Here is a 17,266-nt window from a genome sequence, read left to right as displayed (position 1 = left end):
AAAATTTCTTCTTCATCTTCTTCATGTTTTTTTTTTTTCCATGTTTTTTCCTTTTCTTTTTTTTTTTTGGCAGGACAGTTTAAAATGTCTATGGAATGCTACAAGAATTCAAAAGCTAACTAGAGAATTTTCAAGATTCGAGGCCAAACTTGATGGCTATTGCACGCCGGGAATTCTGTCATAAGAATGGACAAAAGCAATAGTACGATCAAATATAAACCAAGTGAATATAAATGTAACAATTAAGTAAAGTTAGATAATTCCCCGAAAGATTGATTCTCCAGAAATTTTCTTCTGCAAACCCTTGCTGGCATACAACTTCCAAAAGTACAACCAGAAAAAAAAGGAAAAAAAGAAAAAACTTCTATAAGTACAATTCTAATTAAATACTTAAGGTTCAATTTAAATTCTTGCTTATTTTCGATGGAGTTGATGATAATTTTCCTAATGTTGCATACAAATACAAATAGCTTCAAGTTAATGCTACACTAGTGTGAATCTTGTGCTACCGATTTAGTTAACTCAATTACTCAATAGGTACGTATACAGCTAGTGGAATGAGATGGGATGTGTCACAAAAAGTTTTTTGAGCCCCAAACCATCCCCAAAATAGGACTCTCTCATAACGTAAAATCTAAACTGGAAACCAATAATATATCCATGGAGTTATGATGAATAATGAAAACCGTTGGGCATATAAGGTAGTCAGATACATATCTCCAATATCTCATTCACCTCTATGGGAAAATGCCAAACATATAGAGCACCGTACTTGAAAGAAGGATATCAATGACAAGACCTGTCTGCTCTTTTCATTCTTCACAGGCATGCATAGAATGAAATGAGATCAGAACTCCTGATTTAAAAAATAAAATAAAATAAGAAAACAACAGTAAAGAAAACAAAGGAAGAAAGAAAGGGCTCAACATATCCCGCAAAAGGCAGAGAGGCACATTGGATTTTAGCAACTAGGTACATCTTCAAGTCACTCATTCTAGCCTTGTTCTCACTATATGCTACATTCACTTTCGAGGGCTTTGGGGGGTCCCTTTTATGTCTAACCATTTTTTGATGTTTCAATGTTCTAAGCTCACATTCCTATCTGCTTCTTTTGTCTGTTTCCTCCTGACGTTTTTCTCTCCACCTCTCTCCTCATGTATGTTTATTTTGGCATAGACAAAGTACCTTTTGTCTCAGTTAAAGAATTCAAGTTTTTGGTTTGTCCATGGAATCTAGATCATATGAACAATCTTCTTGCTGTTTAAAATAATACTCGAAAAAATCATGATTCGTCGCTGTTTCAATTGATTACATCCCAGATGGAAGTGGCACTGGAAGGGTATCGAAAATTAGACAATTTAGTATTGTTTCCATGGAATTTTATATGTGTTTATCCATGTTTCCAATTCCTTAGTCTCAAACATTGTATCACAGGTGCAAGAAGAAAAGGACACTTCATTGGCTGTGAGATCCTGTGGTAGTCTTAAAATTTCAACTTTTTCCTCGGCCCTTTTTGGTATCTTAGATCGATGATTCTTCTTGTATAAACAATACTTAACCATCTTTGTAGAATCCAAAAATTCTAACAAAAATATATAGGAGATATATTTCATAAAATCAATGCATATGGGGAGACAATTTACACATAAAAATAGGTGTGGGAGAAGAGAAATAATATCAACAATAATCTATTAATCACATCGTAAGAATAAATTTCTCAATCCTTCACTCTTTTCAACTAAACACAATAATATGACTTCCTATTTATAGACTAGATGACCTGATAAACAAGTCTTACAACTATAAGAAATTTCCTAATAAGATACTAATTCTTAAACAATAAAACTACCATAACTTGATTCCAATATAATTACTAAAACCCTAACTTGACTAAAACACTACTAAATAATAATATAGAAATTTTTAATTTTGAGTCTTGATTTAATATGCCAACAATCTTGAGGTGTTGCACGTGAACATTTTCTTGTATACAAATTTATTCTTAGAAAAAATGAACTTTTGTTGACAATAAAGAAACATTTGGACTAAATCTACTGTGAACATTAAAACTTTTATTACACTCTAATTTGCATCTGAAACTTCAATTTTAGATATTTTGCACATTAATTTTTCAGATTTATAACACTTAAATCCAAGGAATAATAGCATTAGTAAAACTATTGGAATAGAGGATTGTGCAAATCAATGACAAAATATGTTGAAAGTGGTCAAAAAAGAGTAAAGGGATCGAAGTTGGATATAAATGATACATTTTCATTGCCTTGCATGATCCTATATTGCATTAATTTCGCTAATAATATCGTTGATTGGACTTAACGAGACAAATATGAAAGATAAGGTACAAAGTGTTCAATTTTTTTTTGAGGAAAAAGTGTCCAATTTTGAAGTTAAAGTGCAAAGTGAGAATGATGTTCAAGTTTAGGGGATGCAAAGTGGAATAGTCCAGAAACATTGCGTATATTGTCTAAAAAAATAAAAAATTAAAAAGGAACACTGCATACTCTTCAAGGGAGAATTGCAGCTTAAATATCCCTAAAGTTTGGCCTGCAGTAAAATGGTCTCGGGAATATATTGCAACTATATCGTTAATGTCTCTAATTTTACCCAAAAAAAAAAATTGATAGAATTGTAGCAATTCTTAAAGGTGAAAGTCATGTGGATGTTAATTAAAATATCATATAGAACAGCTATGATTGTCCACACTAATTACTCTCCTTGTGATCATATATTGGCAAATATATAGCTTGTGAGTCATCTTAGATTTTGCAGTCATCCTTAATGTTGTCTTATATCATGCTGAAATTCTAATAAGAATCTAAACTTAATTTCCTAAAATAATTTGAACAAGCTTGAATTATTTATACAACTAGTTTTGTACCCATTCGTTGAATAGGAATTGTCTAAAAATAATAAATTATTTAGTGCAGTTCATAAAATTATTTGCATAAAATACAAACTTATTGTATAACCTATTATAACATTTCTTAAATACATTACTATGTGCACATTGTTATTCAAAAATAGTCTTATAATGTAAATTTAAACATCTAATTCAGTGATTAATAATTCAAAAATGCAAAAAAAAAAAAAATCGATGATATGGTAACATTCAAAAACTTGAAAATAGGCAAGATCAAATCTTGGCTAATCCTCTGCAAACAAAAGAATGGTCAATCCGTTACCAAAACATCAATTTTGGTACTTAATATAAATGGCTTAAAGGTTAATGTGAAAAGAAAAGAAGCCGAATGAAGTATTAATAAAAGATCAAAATTCAGAATCAATCAAGTCATAGGAACACAGCAACCTTCTAAATCTGTTCACGGTTAATAGAAACCAAAATGAAAACATAAGATGCATTTTGCTCTTAAGTCAAAAACATAAAAAATCTAAATAGTCTGATGTATATTGCACGACGTGAACTACTGTATGACAATGAACTTGATGCCTTGCCATATATGTAATCAGTGACACCTTGTTGTTCTTTAGAAGTTTTCTACCAAAGTCTAAAAAGAAACATTGAAAACTGCACAAAATTTTTTTAATCTCAGAAACCTAGAAAATAAAAAAATTAACACATTGTTGAAGACAATTAATAAATTGTCAAAGGCAATTAAAAGATCGTGTGAAAACACATAGTTTAAAAGGTCACTTTTAAATCACTAACCAAAAAAGCAATATATGTTCTACTTAATTGAAGAGTGAATCTATAAATTGAAATAACAAATTAATTACAAAAACTTTGCCAGAAATAAAAACCAAACTGTAACTTTTGAAGACTTACTTAGAAAATTCAAATTCAATGACCTAACTATGAAGAAGGTATAGGAAATTACAGACCACATATAGCGAGCATAAACAAAGTCCAAATGCGGTCCTTGCATTGAAGGGAATAAAAACGAAGTTCCAAATCCGGTCCTTGCATTGAAGTAAAAAAAAATTCCAAAAAAATTGGTGAAAAAGTGTAAACATCTGCACTGCTTGATAAAGTGATGAGTAATAGATCAAGAACCATATATATATGAGTAAAAATGTAGAGCATCTTTGATAGTGATAACCTGATAAAGATAATCTAATATTTGAATTGATATTTCGAACTTTTGAGTTGAAGATGAGAGAGAGTTAAAAACATAATTCAAAATTATTTATACTAATCCCCAGGAAATTTAGGCTTGACGATTAGGGTTAAGGAAAAATAAGGTGAGAGAATGGAAGAGATAATTATGGAAGGATTATCTAGAATTGTAAAGGCAAAAGAAAAAAGAGGGATGGAATACCGTAGGCTATTAGGGGGTTAACTCGTGGAGCACATTGCACTTACTTGCTATGTCGCTAAGTCATGCAGGAAAGAGACAAAATAAAAGAATAAGGATGAGAATATGATTTTATTATATATATATATATACATATATATATATATATATAGATTAATCTTTTCTACACTTACAGTGTATACATTATTAGTGTTGGATGATTGATAATTATGCAAAATTTAAATTTGAAATTCAACTTTTGTACACATGTCATGAATCAAAAGGTGATAGTGTATACATTGTCAGTGTATATAAGATTTACTCTATAAATATATATATATATATATATATGATTTTTTTTGGCAAAGTCCGGACACCAGGTGGGATATCAGTTCAAAATTTATTAATAATAATTAAAAATTACAAAGGAGGGAGCATGAACCTAACCTGCAGAATTACAAAGGAGTAATTTATGCATATTAAAAAGTAAATCTTCTAACTGGGCTAAGTCCTCCAAAACTTTGAAGAACCAAAAAAAGAAACAAAAAAGAAAATTTCCAAAAGCCTAACTCTATGTTCTTTCAAGTACAAATCTAAAAAGCCGAACTAGTATTATTATAAACGGTAGGCTACTCTTTCCAATAAGCCTTTCAACGTCTCAAGTTATAGGACGACATATTATATAATTGGTGTAAGCAATAAGCATATGTCACAAGTCACATTATTAGCAACAATGCAATAGGAAGAAATTCCTTAGGATTTTGCACACTAAATCTTTATCAATGTATTGGGCAGGACCGGAAATCAAAATTTGCCCTGCTTTTCCCTGCAATCCTTCTTGACAAGCTGATTATTGTGTTGCTGGATGGTAGAAAAATTATGGGAACTCTTTGTACCTTTGATCAACATGCTAATACCTTGCTTGAAAGAGCCTGTGAACGTGTTACTGTTGGGGATCTTTATTGTGATATCCCACTAGGGTTATCCCTCATTCGATTCGAGGGGAAAATCTTGTTCTAATAGGTGAAATAGATGTGAATAAAGAATAACTTCCTCCCCACATGACTCGTGTTTCGTTCCAAGAGATCAAAAGGGCACGAAAATCGCGAAGGGAGGCTTCAGATCTTAATGGTACTACCAGGAAAAAGGGGTTCACGGATATGGATCCGTGGCCTATCCCAAGGTCTCGAGTAAAACTTTAGGTTAGCCTCCAAGGTGGTGGATTTTTCTTTTCCTCTTGTGATTTGGCTCTTAAAATTTTGTGTAATTCTTTTTTAACCCTCCCACTTTTTTTCACACCTTTCTCACTTCTAAACACTTGATTCGAATTTTGAATTTGTCATCGGGAAAAACTTTAACAACTCTTCCTTGATCACTTCACAGTGATCAATTTCGTGTGTGGCATTAGAAAATTATTGGGGTTCTTTTTTTCCCTGTTTTTCTAACTGAATTCGTAAAATTGCTAGGACTCGATGGGAAAACCTCACTAATATGAGGTAGCTTTTTGTATAAAGGACAAGAATTTCAGTAGATTACTTGTCATAGCTTTCATTCTAAGGAAAATAAAATTTGATTCCATCAAATCTTGCCCCGGAAACAAAAGCGAAGAACCACAGAATCTACATAATCGTCTCCGAGACTGCGCGCAGGCCTATGGAACTTTTCTGGTCCGAATTGCTTTGGCTTTTTGACTGTGGGAAAGAATTGTTTCTGATGGCATATGCTTTCCTTTGATTTTTTGAACTTGGAACATGCCATTTCATTAGAGCATATACCACCTTCAGGCTTGAGTCATTATTCATCAAGGTAAAATTATTTCAGGGCCCTAATTTAAGAGAGATCATTTTGGCTTAAACGAAAAATGCTTTTCTTCCAGTTAGTCTTTGAAGTTTTGACTTTTACTGTTTAAAAAGAATAAATCTTTGTAAATTTCAGTATTTCAGATTTATGACTAGTCTTTGTTTGTAAATAGGGTTTGTTTATGGAACTAATTTTCATAATTAACTTTTATAATTGTCTCTTTTCTATAGGACTTACTCGCTCTTCATTCAAACCTTTTTCTGTTGGAAAAAAGATGCAAATCTTTCTCCATATTTTAGGGTATAAAGAATTCATACACGAAATTATTAGTTTTTGTCAAAAAAATTTAAGCCTATATCGTTATCCTCCAGACATTCATCTTCACTATTTCTGTCAACAGATGTTATGCCTAAATATGCCCGCGAAATATATGCCCGATCTTTTAGGGTTAAAAATAAGAATTGGAAACAAAATTCTTTTCCAGGATTAAAAGTTTCAGTGCTGATTAAGTTTCAAGGAATTAACCTCACAGGATATAAAATAAAAACCTCAAAGAAAAATATGATAAAGAAACCAATCTTGCAGTGAAAAGGCACCAGTGGGAAAGGAATAAAGCAAGCTAGAGAATTCTTTAAATCAAAAGGATTCAAAAGATAATTCTCACGGGAAAAAGGGGCAGAGGATCAATTGCTGACATTGACCAGAAACCTTAACCTTTTTTTTTTTTTATTTTTTGGTTAAATGTGCGGCTGTGATCTATTGCACGTAAATAACTTCCACTATTTTGATTTTCGTTGTACAATTTGTGGTTTGATATTTACAACCACGTACCATAGTTTGTACACAGATCAGAACAATTGTTACTGATAATTGCTTTTGTCCCAACCCTATTTCTCTTGGGATATGCTCCCTGTTTGATGGCATATCCAGGCTGCTTGACTCTATAAATATCATGTCACTGAGCAATTGGAATGCAAGCCAGCTTCAGGCTTCGGCTGCATTGCAAGGCAAATACTCCTTTGGCAGGCAGCCCACTTGTGACATTTGCATCTTAGCTATGCTTCAGTATTTCTGCAAGTGTGCCCACTGCCAAAGGAGATTTGCCCCGCAATTCCTCTGAAGAAAGTTTTTCTTCCACAATTACTACATTGCATTAGTCTTAGAATACAGAATTTAGATTCTTTACTACGTGCATGTTCCGTACTTTGTTACGGTCATGCTCGAGCAATGTTCCACATTGGTTTTATTTCGTTTCCCTTTTTTTTTTTTTACTGCGTTGCCCAAAAAGAAATACTCTATTTGTCTCATTGAAAGTGTCATGTTTTCTATTTTGAAATGTTCCAAAATATTTGTAATAATCTTAAAATGCAACAAACAATTTAGGACGGAAAGAGTATTTGCCTAGCAAATTAGGCCAATATACTATTTGTCCGAGCCCACATTTTTAAAATTTATAGTGGTTCACCTGTTCAATTCAATTTCACTGCTTTATCTATAACATGAGCTAGCATACCCAAAAAAAAAAAGTCCCTTTTTCTGGTGAACTTGTGTCCCACCCCACATTTTTAAAATTTATAGTAGTTTACCTGTTCAATTTAATTTGATTGCTTAATCTATAACACGAGCATACGAAAAAAAAAAGTCGCTTTTTCGGGTGAACTTGAATATCTTGGGAGGTAGATTAGTCCCAAATTAAAGTATATTTTAATTAGAATCACAGTTAGACCGTCACCTAAAAAAACGATTGATTACTTAAATTTTATTTATTGGAGTTGGAATATTTCAACATCTGTAGGTATTGACATATTCAGCCTCTAAACTCTAGTACATGCATTACCTTTGCATGGTCTTGATTGCAGTTTTATTCATAGGTCTGCGTGAAATTATTAGGATTAGAGAAACAAATGAAATTATAGCAAAAAATTATACGAAATTAATATTTTTTTAAAACACTATTAGATATGTGCATGTAAGTACAGTCAAAAACTTTTCGTGGTACGTAACCAAATATCGAAAACTTCAAGCACAATATTAGTGGCACTTAATCCAAGCCTTACCAGTCAGTGTAATAATCAAGTTAATTCAGCTACACTTCCAAATATTTCAGCTTTATACTTTTTTTGGCCTTTTGAATAGCAGCTTTACACATATACTTAATTTGGTATTGATGGTTTGAATACTTAAATTAAATATGCAAACTTGAATAGGTTCCAATCTCCCCTCCTCCCCACTTCTTGAATCCTACCCTTCCCCTGCTAGTTTTCAAAATAAAAAAACAGCAGGTTAAAATTAAAATTTTGCTTCACTAGTGCTTTTTTTTTTTTTTTTTGGGATACAAAATTGGTGTTATCATTGATATTAAAGTAATAACATGTACAATTATGGGGCAAATCATTGGGTGATTGCCCTTAAATCATCCTGTGTCTTTCTTCCAATCAACAGGATATGCCTCCAAAAAAAAAAATCCACGGTGGAAAAGAACCTTGCCACGCTAAAAGAAAAAAATAGCTTTGAACAAGCCCATAATCCAGTCGGGCTGCTGCTGATGAAAAACCACAGCAGAGACACAGAAGAAGAAGTACCAAACGAGGCCGGAACAGGCGATTTGTAGAGTCCGCAGTTCCAGGCCACAATGGTGGATGAGCCTTGGCTAGGCCTGGCCTAATTATGTTTATTGAAAGCAAAGGAATCTCTTATATTTTGGAGCAAATGTTTGCATCTTAAGGTTTTTATTTCCTTTTTCTCTTTAGTGGTAAAAAAATATTTGGGTTCAGTCAATCTTTCAAGCATCTGTTGTTATCAAAATTAATAAGTAAACAAACAAATAAATAAGGCTCAAAGTTAATGATAGGAAGATAGATCAGATGAATTAAGATTTCTTGCTTTGAAATGGCCCCTAACAAATAAAAAAGAGCACAATTTTTCAATCAAATTTTAGTCGGAATAGACCATAGACCCGTCATGAAATGATCTTTAGGGGTAAATTTGGCAACTCACTTAATGTTGCCCTAAAAAAATGGTGAATTAAGAAATTAGGTCAACATTAAGTGAGTTGCCAAATTTGCTCTTACAAAGCTAATCAGTGATGGGTCCTTGAATTATTCGGACCAAAATTTGGTCGGAAAGATGATGAAGAACCAAAAGTGAACATTTCTTTATTATTTTTTACGGACTAAAATCATTCATTTTAATTTTGAAGGATTAAAATTTCATATCAATAATATGTGGGGAACGATTGGTGCAATTTTCTCTTCATATTTTATTTCCCCACTCTTTTTTCTTTTAAAACAAAACCTGGCTTTTAACTCGAAGTGGCCTGGTGGTAATAGATCGAGGGACCAACTATGTCTATAAGACTGCTATTCCTACTTGTTGATTAACGAACAAGACAATGAATCCTGGTTTATGTGATTTATGATTATTTTTCATAATAATTCCAACTATAGGAAAGTCTTCCAAAATCGATCATCAGATATTATGGCTTTATCAAAACAAAAGTAAGATCACTGCATGAGGTCCAATCATCCCAAAACGATTCTTATTTATTCATTTTAATAATTTCTCGAACATATTCAAGTACATGTTATGTTGCCGAGAAAGTTTTGATCTAATAATGAAAGCTGAAATTTCAGAAATTGTCTTGAGTTTAGTTCTTCCCTTTCCCTCTCTGCTTCTTAAATATTTCACCCCTATCCAAAAAATAAAAATAAAAATAAAATAAAATAAGACAACAGTATACGCTATATTAAGCTTAGAAAAGTTTTTTACACCAAAACCAAACAACTTACCATCTCTTCAAATTCATGCAACAAATTTTCAGAGTAATATCGAACTGAAGAATGTACAATTCAAAAAGCTAATTGTACTCCATTTCTATCCTCAAAGTTGGAAATTGGAAGTTCTTCTGGCCTATTTGCATCTGAGAATTGGCTACGAAACCCTACAATTTCATGATTGCAATGGATCTCTGCTGCCTTCACTGCTAAACTTTCTTACATGCATGTAAATGTTGTACATGGTCACTTCAAAGCTGACGCTATTAATAGCCCTTTGCTGCTATTACACCACTTGACTTGCTTAACCTGTGGTATTACAAGCTGTAACATTAAAAAAATTTTGAGAAAATAAGAGTACAAATACACCGAACCGGAAAAAAAAAGAATGTATATATATACAAGGAAAAAAACGGTGAGTAGTCGTGCCACTCAAAGGGCTTTTGGCTCTTGGAAAAAATGGTAGAGATCCAGAATGGCAGGGCAATTCTCCTTTGGCAGAAACACCATCTCCATTCATTTCTATAAGCTGAAGCATTTCTGCCAAAGGAGAACGGCCCTGACATTCGTCTCTACAGTTTGATGTTAATTTGAACCTTTTTTGCATCTTCCGTGCTGCCTGTAGATTGGAGTGCCGATTCGCCAATTTATTTTTCAAACTATTCGCACATTTAAATGGATATTCTTTGAAATAAATTGGTATATGCTATGAACAATGCCTCCATCCAGGAAATTCTTCAACTTTCTGCTGTTGCCCTCATGGTCCCCCTTTCATACATTCTTTTCTAGGTTTTTTTTGGTTTAAATCAGAGTTTGTACACACGTTATACGTATCTATTGATAAATATCTTCATGAAATGAGAGCTGGTATACACATTATACGTCTCTATTGATATACGAGAGCTGGTATGCATTAGGCAAAACACCTTCCATGTCCATCTTTCACAAGCATATACATACATATATAAGATAGATAGATAGATGTATACACACACATACAAAACTTTAGATAGATAACTGAAAAGAGCATAGTACGTAAGTGGACAGATTAACGAAAGTAAATTTATATTCATTTATTGTTAAAGGCTTCAATTTTGTAAATGTATTAAGTCATGTGCCAAGTACACTACTTTTGGTACATAATGGACATAGATAATGTATGATTAATGCCGTTAACAATAAATAGACAAAACCCTTTATTAGTTTTCTCACTTACTGCATGGTTTTCAGTAATTTTGCGTATTAATTTTACAATGTTAATTATTTCCTTTCTCCTATGGCTTAAAAAAATATTTTGTTCCTATCTCTTATGATCTTATTTTCCATTTCTTTACTTTTTAGGCTTCAAGATGCCTACAAGTGGCGGAGGGAGGGGGTGATCTGCAGGAGATGTCGCCTCCCCTAACTTCTGAAGAATTGCGCTTTTACCTATAATATTTAATAGAATTTGATGTCAAGTCCTTATTTTGGCCCCCTCCATCCAAAATTTTGTTCAACTCTCCCGTCCCTCTCGACTTGACTTTTTCCTCAAAAATTTCGTGGTCCTTCTATTCTTTAAATTTATGTTTGATTGATTTTTATAGTTCTTCTTGTTATTATGTGTCAATAGAAGATTAGTTTATTGTTTTAACAGTATGTAGCATTAATACGGCATAGTTTTAATCTCTATTCTTCCATATGTAGTATTGTATTCTATGTGTAATATTTGTACATTTTCACTTCACGTCTAAAAAAAGCACTCAATGTAATTCAATTTGGCTTATATTTGAAGCCATCATTTGTAGTAATAAAAACTTAAAACTAGAACTTTTACTTCTCAATTAAGATTCTTTGGAGTTAAAAAAAAGCTACAAATCCTGCATTTTAAAACAACTTGTATGTGTTCTTTTATCTTCAAATTTGCTCCCTTCTAATGCCAAATCCTGGCTCTGCCACTAATGCCTACAGCATATATGCATGCACATTTATTTTGTGGAGAAAGACAACTCAGTCCCGACTTATCCCATCGGAACCACAAAAACTTATATTTTTGAGAAATATGGGACAAATATTAGGAGAACATACTGTTGTATCTTCTTTCTTTTGAGCCATCGTTTTCTATCTTGAAAAATTTCCAAAATGCCTTCAAGAAGGGTCTTCATTCAAAGATAAGCCACCTATTCATCCTTTTAGAGAATTATATTTCATCTGTAGAAAGTAGAAACATCCCATTTAAGAAATTATCTTGAAATGCGACAGGTGACTCAATTTCTGGAAAAATGGGTCCTTTATTACACACACAGAATGAAGTGTTCTTCAGAGGAACTGGCAGATATGATTTACGAAAAAAAAGGGGCTTTGTAAAGCTTTGATGCTCTACACATGCAGATTAAAATATAGTGATCAAAGCCTGTAAGGGGTCCGGCTGGTTCAATTTGGACTTGCCTGGACAGTTTGTGCTGATATTATCCTAATAATGCAGCTGTCCGATAAAAAATGTTAAAGAGACAAAAAAAAATTCCCCATTGATTTTTCGAGGATTTTATGCCAAACAAATAAGATGTTGATGCATGATTCCACCTGTAAGGACTGATTTGAGATTGAACCTTGGGTTCTTTATCAAAAGTCAATTTTATCCTTCCATTTGTATTCTGTTTTGGCCCCATTGTGCAATGACCCATGAGCTACGCAAAGGACACGCCTTATGGCCCTTATCTAGTATGTACGAAGTCTCATTTGTAAGGGAATAAACCAGCTAAATTTCTTCGAGTGATTGCTCCATCTGACACCCGTCTCTTTCAATCAAGACCGCCTCTAAATTGTATAAATAGTTGGTGTGGAAGGGTTATCCAGGCCATAATGCTTTTCTAGAACTGCAGATGAATTATTGAGCAAATCTCCCTTGGCAGATGAGCTTATTCAGAATGTTGTAGGTTTGTCTGCCAAGGGAGATTTGCTCAGTAATTGTGTTGCAACACAGCACGAAAACAGCAATACTCCACAGCAGCTTATTAATTTCTTCAGTTCCCAAATTGCATATTTTGGCTTCTTTTATCATTTCTTCTTTTGATGGGTCTTTGCTTTGTTTGTTTATCTGATCTTTGGTTATGATTGTTAAATATTGCTATTATCTGATCTTTGGTTATGATCGTTAAATATTGCTATTTAATTGATCGCCATCACCCTTCTTTTGGAGCTTTGTTAGCTGGCCAGTTCACCTTCAGAGCAGCTGAATTTTGCAAGCTGAAACTCGCACAACAAGCATGGTGAAAGTCATCTCAAAAGACATGCTGCAGAAGTCCAGAGATCAATGTAGTATTATCGATTTTACCTCTATTACTATATTTTCATGTTGGGCCTTTTCCAGCTTGTTTGCCTCTATATAAACTTGACATAAAATGTACCAGATTTCTTCTGCTAAGAATATTTTGACACAAAACATACCTAACGGATTATCTTCAAAACTACTCATGCTAATAAGAACAGATTGTATTGTCCAAGAAATTGACTGATGTCCTCAAATATTTGACTACAAATAAGGGATAATTTTTTTCTCAGAAAATGGCTTTTGCAACTTTAGTTTTTGTTTATGAAAACTGGTAATTATATTAGTCATTATGCTAGATTGATACTTTAGGTGACTCTTTTTTTTTTTTTTTAATGTACATTCCTCTGATGATTTGTAAGTACAGAAAGCACGAATAGACTATACCAAGAACGGTTTTCACAACAATGGATCTGAAAATTGTTGTTCAGATAATAAAAGATCCACGAAGGAGCACCTACAATGACTCGTGCTCAAACTATGTATCGAGTATAACTTGATTCCTATCATTCTAAGCTGTTAAAATTCATTGCAAATATATCTATGGTTTGATGATTGACAACATTTACTTGACAAGAAAATATAATGAATTTTCGTTGCTTCAGGAAAGTGACCATGTTAACAATCTTTCAATGCAAACTATCCCACATTCGAAGTACAAAATGAATTACCTTTGATATAAATGTGTAACATTTGGAACCTTCCCACATTCAAGTACATTAGACAATGATATTCTTCATTGCGATATCATATTTTCTCTGCTTATTTTTGTTATTTACTAACCGGTACCCAATGAACTTTTTAAGGAGAGACGCTAAGCATTAGTTAAGGACTTCTGTTAAGAGGAATGTTCTCTTCTTCTTTTTTTTTTTTTAAAGTATATTTGGTTTCAACTTGAACTCAAATTTGAGATTTCACAGCCATGGAGACTTTGTACCATTGAACTAAAGATCACTGGTTAAGAGGAACGCTAAACATAGGGATTTTTTTTTTTTTTTTTTTGGAAAAGTGAAGTAAAATTGTCAAGTTGATATTTACTTTTATTAACTGTTATTCCAACTAAAGTAGTTATTCTCTTACTTTTCATGGACCAAAAGAGGCTGATAAATATTGTTTCACTTGGTAAGGATGTACCATTTTTTCATAAAGATCGTGTGTTTGAATTTTACTATTGATGTGAAAGCTAACTACTGTATTGGTGGGTTATTTATAAAAACATTTACAAATAACTTATAGTCTTGGATGCATGCCTTGATCCATAGTTCTGATTAGAGCCAAAAACACTCAAATTTTTTCTTACTTAAAACAAGGACTAAAAGAGTAGAATATATATATATATATATAAATATTATGTACGCAGATCAAATATGAGTGAGGAACAATCTCTTCATCTCTCTATGAATATCTACAAAGAAAATTGTTATCGCCATAAAAATGCAAAACAATAAATGTTAATAACAATAATACCTGAATAAAAGTAGAAGGAAAATTGAAAATTAATACAGTAGCATTTTCTTTTCAAGTAAAAGTAATTTTTTAAACAACAGTAAGGCATTACAGATTAGACAACATTAATAAACTGTTCCATCTTGTCCTGTAATCTAAGCACTTTCTCCTTGAATTGTCTGCTATTACTCCTTGCAAAATGTAATCTGATCAAATCCTCATTCCAAATTAACTTCCCGATTCATTTTTGCAACTGCTACGCTCCTCCGGCAATAGGGCTCTAATACCATCTGCACACATTCCCCAGCACCTCTGATTTCATTTTTAATCGCTCAAATGCGTGGAACTTTTTTTTTTTTTTTTGGGGGCCGTCTGTTGAGGTAAGCAAAAATCTTTGGGTACCTATCGCTTAATCTTGTGATGCCTTTTGTAAACTGAAAATCACTCAAATTAGCAATCGTGCATAACTACAGAGTCTCGAGAGAAAACCAACAAGAGGACTACAAAAACTCACCAGCTGAAACTTTTTACATAATTTTAGGGATACATTAATTATAACCCCCTTATGCTTTTGTATGACACAACATGACACTAGATCTTATGGTTTAAATATTCACGTAACACATTTGACCGAATACAATCTCCATAATGTATGTCCTTATTTAATTGAATTGGCTAAAATGTAACCACTTTATATAAAACTATACGGGGAATTAAGTGGATTCATGCAAAATCATAAGAAGATTAAGTAGATATTTATGCAAATTTATAAAGGATTTAGTGAATATTATAATTTCATTACATGCCTTTTCAAGTACGTCTCGATGAATCGCCATAATGGGAGATGATTTTGATCTATTTTCCACTTTATATAAATTAAACTACAGGGAAGTTATATAGATATTTTAAAACCTTAGGAGAGTCATATAGTATTTTGGAAAAGTATGGGGAAATTATGCATAATTTACCCTAATTTTAGACATGGTTGTGGAATGGAAATCCTAGGTTTGTACGTTTGTGCTTACATAGGAGTTAAAGTATAACATAATATGGCCTAAAATAGGTTAATTGGTTGTGAAAAAAATAAAACAAAAACAAAAAACCAAAAAAAATTGCTATATTTATTTAGAATTAAGCTCAAGAACATGAAAGCAAACCTTGATTAGTTGCTTGGAACCTGATGACAGCTTTGTGGGATTGAATGGCAGAGCAATTCTCCTTTGGCAAGAAGGAAATTTGCATGTGCATGGCCTTCTTGACAAAGGAGAATCGCTATGTTATTCTTTAACCCACACAGTCATACAGTGGCTGCTCAAACACTCGCTATATCCTAATAAGCTCGATTTTTCGCAGAAGTACTGATGGAGGGTTTTATACTAAGTGGATCGCTCATTGATTTGGATATGCTGAAGAAGGAAGTAGCATATGCTGGGACAATTTCAGTGGAGGTTCTCCTCAAACTTTTCCACAATCGAAATCTGGTCCCCTAGCTTTGAGGGATCACACCATATCTTTTGAGATTTGTGATATAGATTCTTTTTGCGTTCCCAAATTGATTGAAACGCCTTGTGTAGTCAATAAAATGAATAATATATACGTGGTAGATACGCACACACACACAATATATATATATATGTATATATTAGTATATCCTTACATGTATTTCTGATGATCATGATTCATGACACGAGTCAAATGAGTTTGTAAGTAGTTACATTACTAGGAATATCATAAGACTTTCTTTGACATTACAATGAAGAGGAGATATTTTACTAATATTCAATATCTCTAACGTTGAAGCATTTGGAAAAGGGTAAATTCCATTTTGCACCTTTAGATTTAAAGTAATTTTGCTTTTGTGCCCCAAACTTTGATTTGGGACATAAATTTGACTTATATCCTTTAAACTAAAAGAGGAAATATATTACATAAGCAACTCAATCATGCTCTTCGTATGATCATCAGGTAATTATTAAAAAAAATGAGAAGAAAACTATTTAAGAGGGAGTGAAAAACAAATTATAATATGAATCTTGAGCTAAAAAGTATAAGCCCCATGTGGAAACTAAAACGTCATCCCTTTTGGATAAAATTGAAAAAATCTCTTCCTTTCTTTGGTAATGGACCATAAGTAAAGGAATTAATGTTTCGAGAGAATTGTAATTTTGGTTCCTAATATTTGGTCTATGTACCAAATTCATCCTTAATATTTCAGCCAAAACAAATTTAGTCCCCAAAATTTATAATTTTAGGCAGATTTAGGACAATTAATAGAAATAGAACAATAACTAACGGTCAACATCAAATTTTGTTTGTCAATAATTTTAATTTTGCACTTTCAGGCTCCAGTGTTTTGATTTTAAATCATTATATTTTTCTAATTTTAAAATAATGGTATTAAGAGTTTTAGCATTAATTCAGATGCAAATTAGAATGAAATAGTGTTAAATGGGTAATAATAATTTTAATTATACTTCTTTTTCTTCGTATATATTTTTATATCATTTATTTATGCTAATAATATATCATATCTTTCATTTTTTTTATATGTAGTTATTCTCAAATTTGGTGTATATATATATATAGTCACTATTAATAATTAATTGATAATGAGTTCTATTATTTTTATTTCTAATGATAATTTAAAAACTAATTAAATATCACTTTAA

The sequence above is a fragment of the Coffea eugenioides genome, chromosome 2 (genome assembly GCF_003713205.1).
Source record: "Coffea eugenioides isolate CCC68of chromosome 2, Ceug_1.0, whole genome shotgun sequence".
In the NCBI taxonomy this organism is placed as follows: Eukaryota; Viridiplantae; Streptophyta; class Magnoliopsida; order Gentianales; family Rubiaceae; genus Coffea; species Coffea eugenioides.
The sequence above is the reverse complement of the archived record's forward strand: the minus strand, read 5'-3'. Positions refer to the sequence as shown.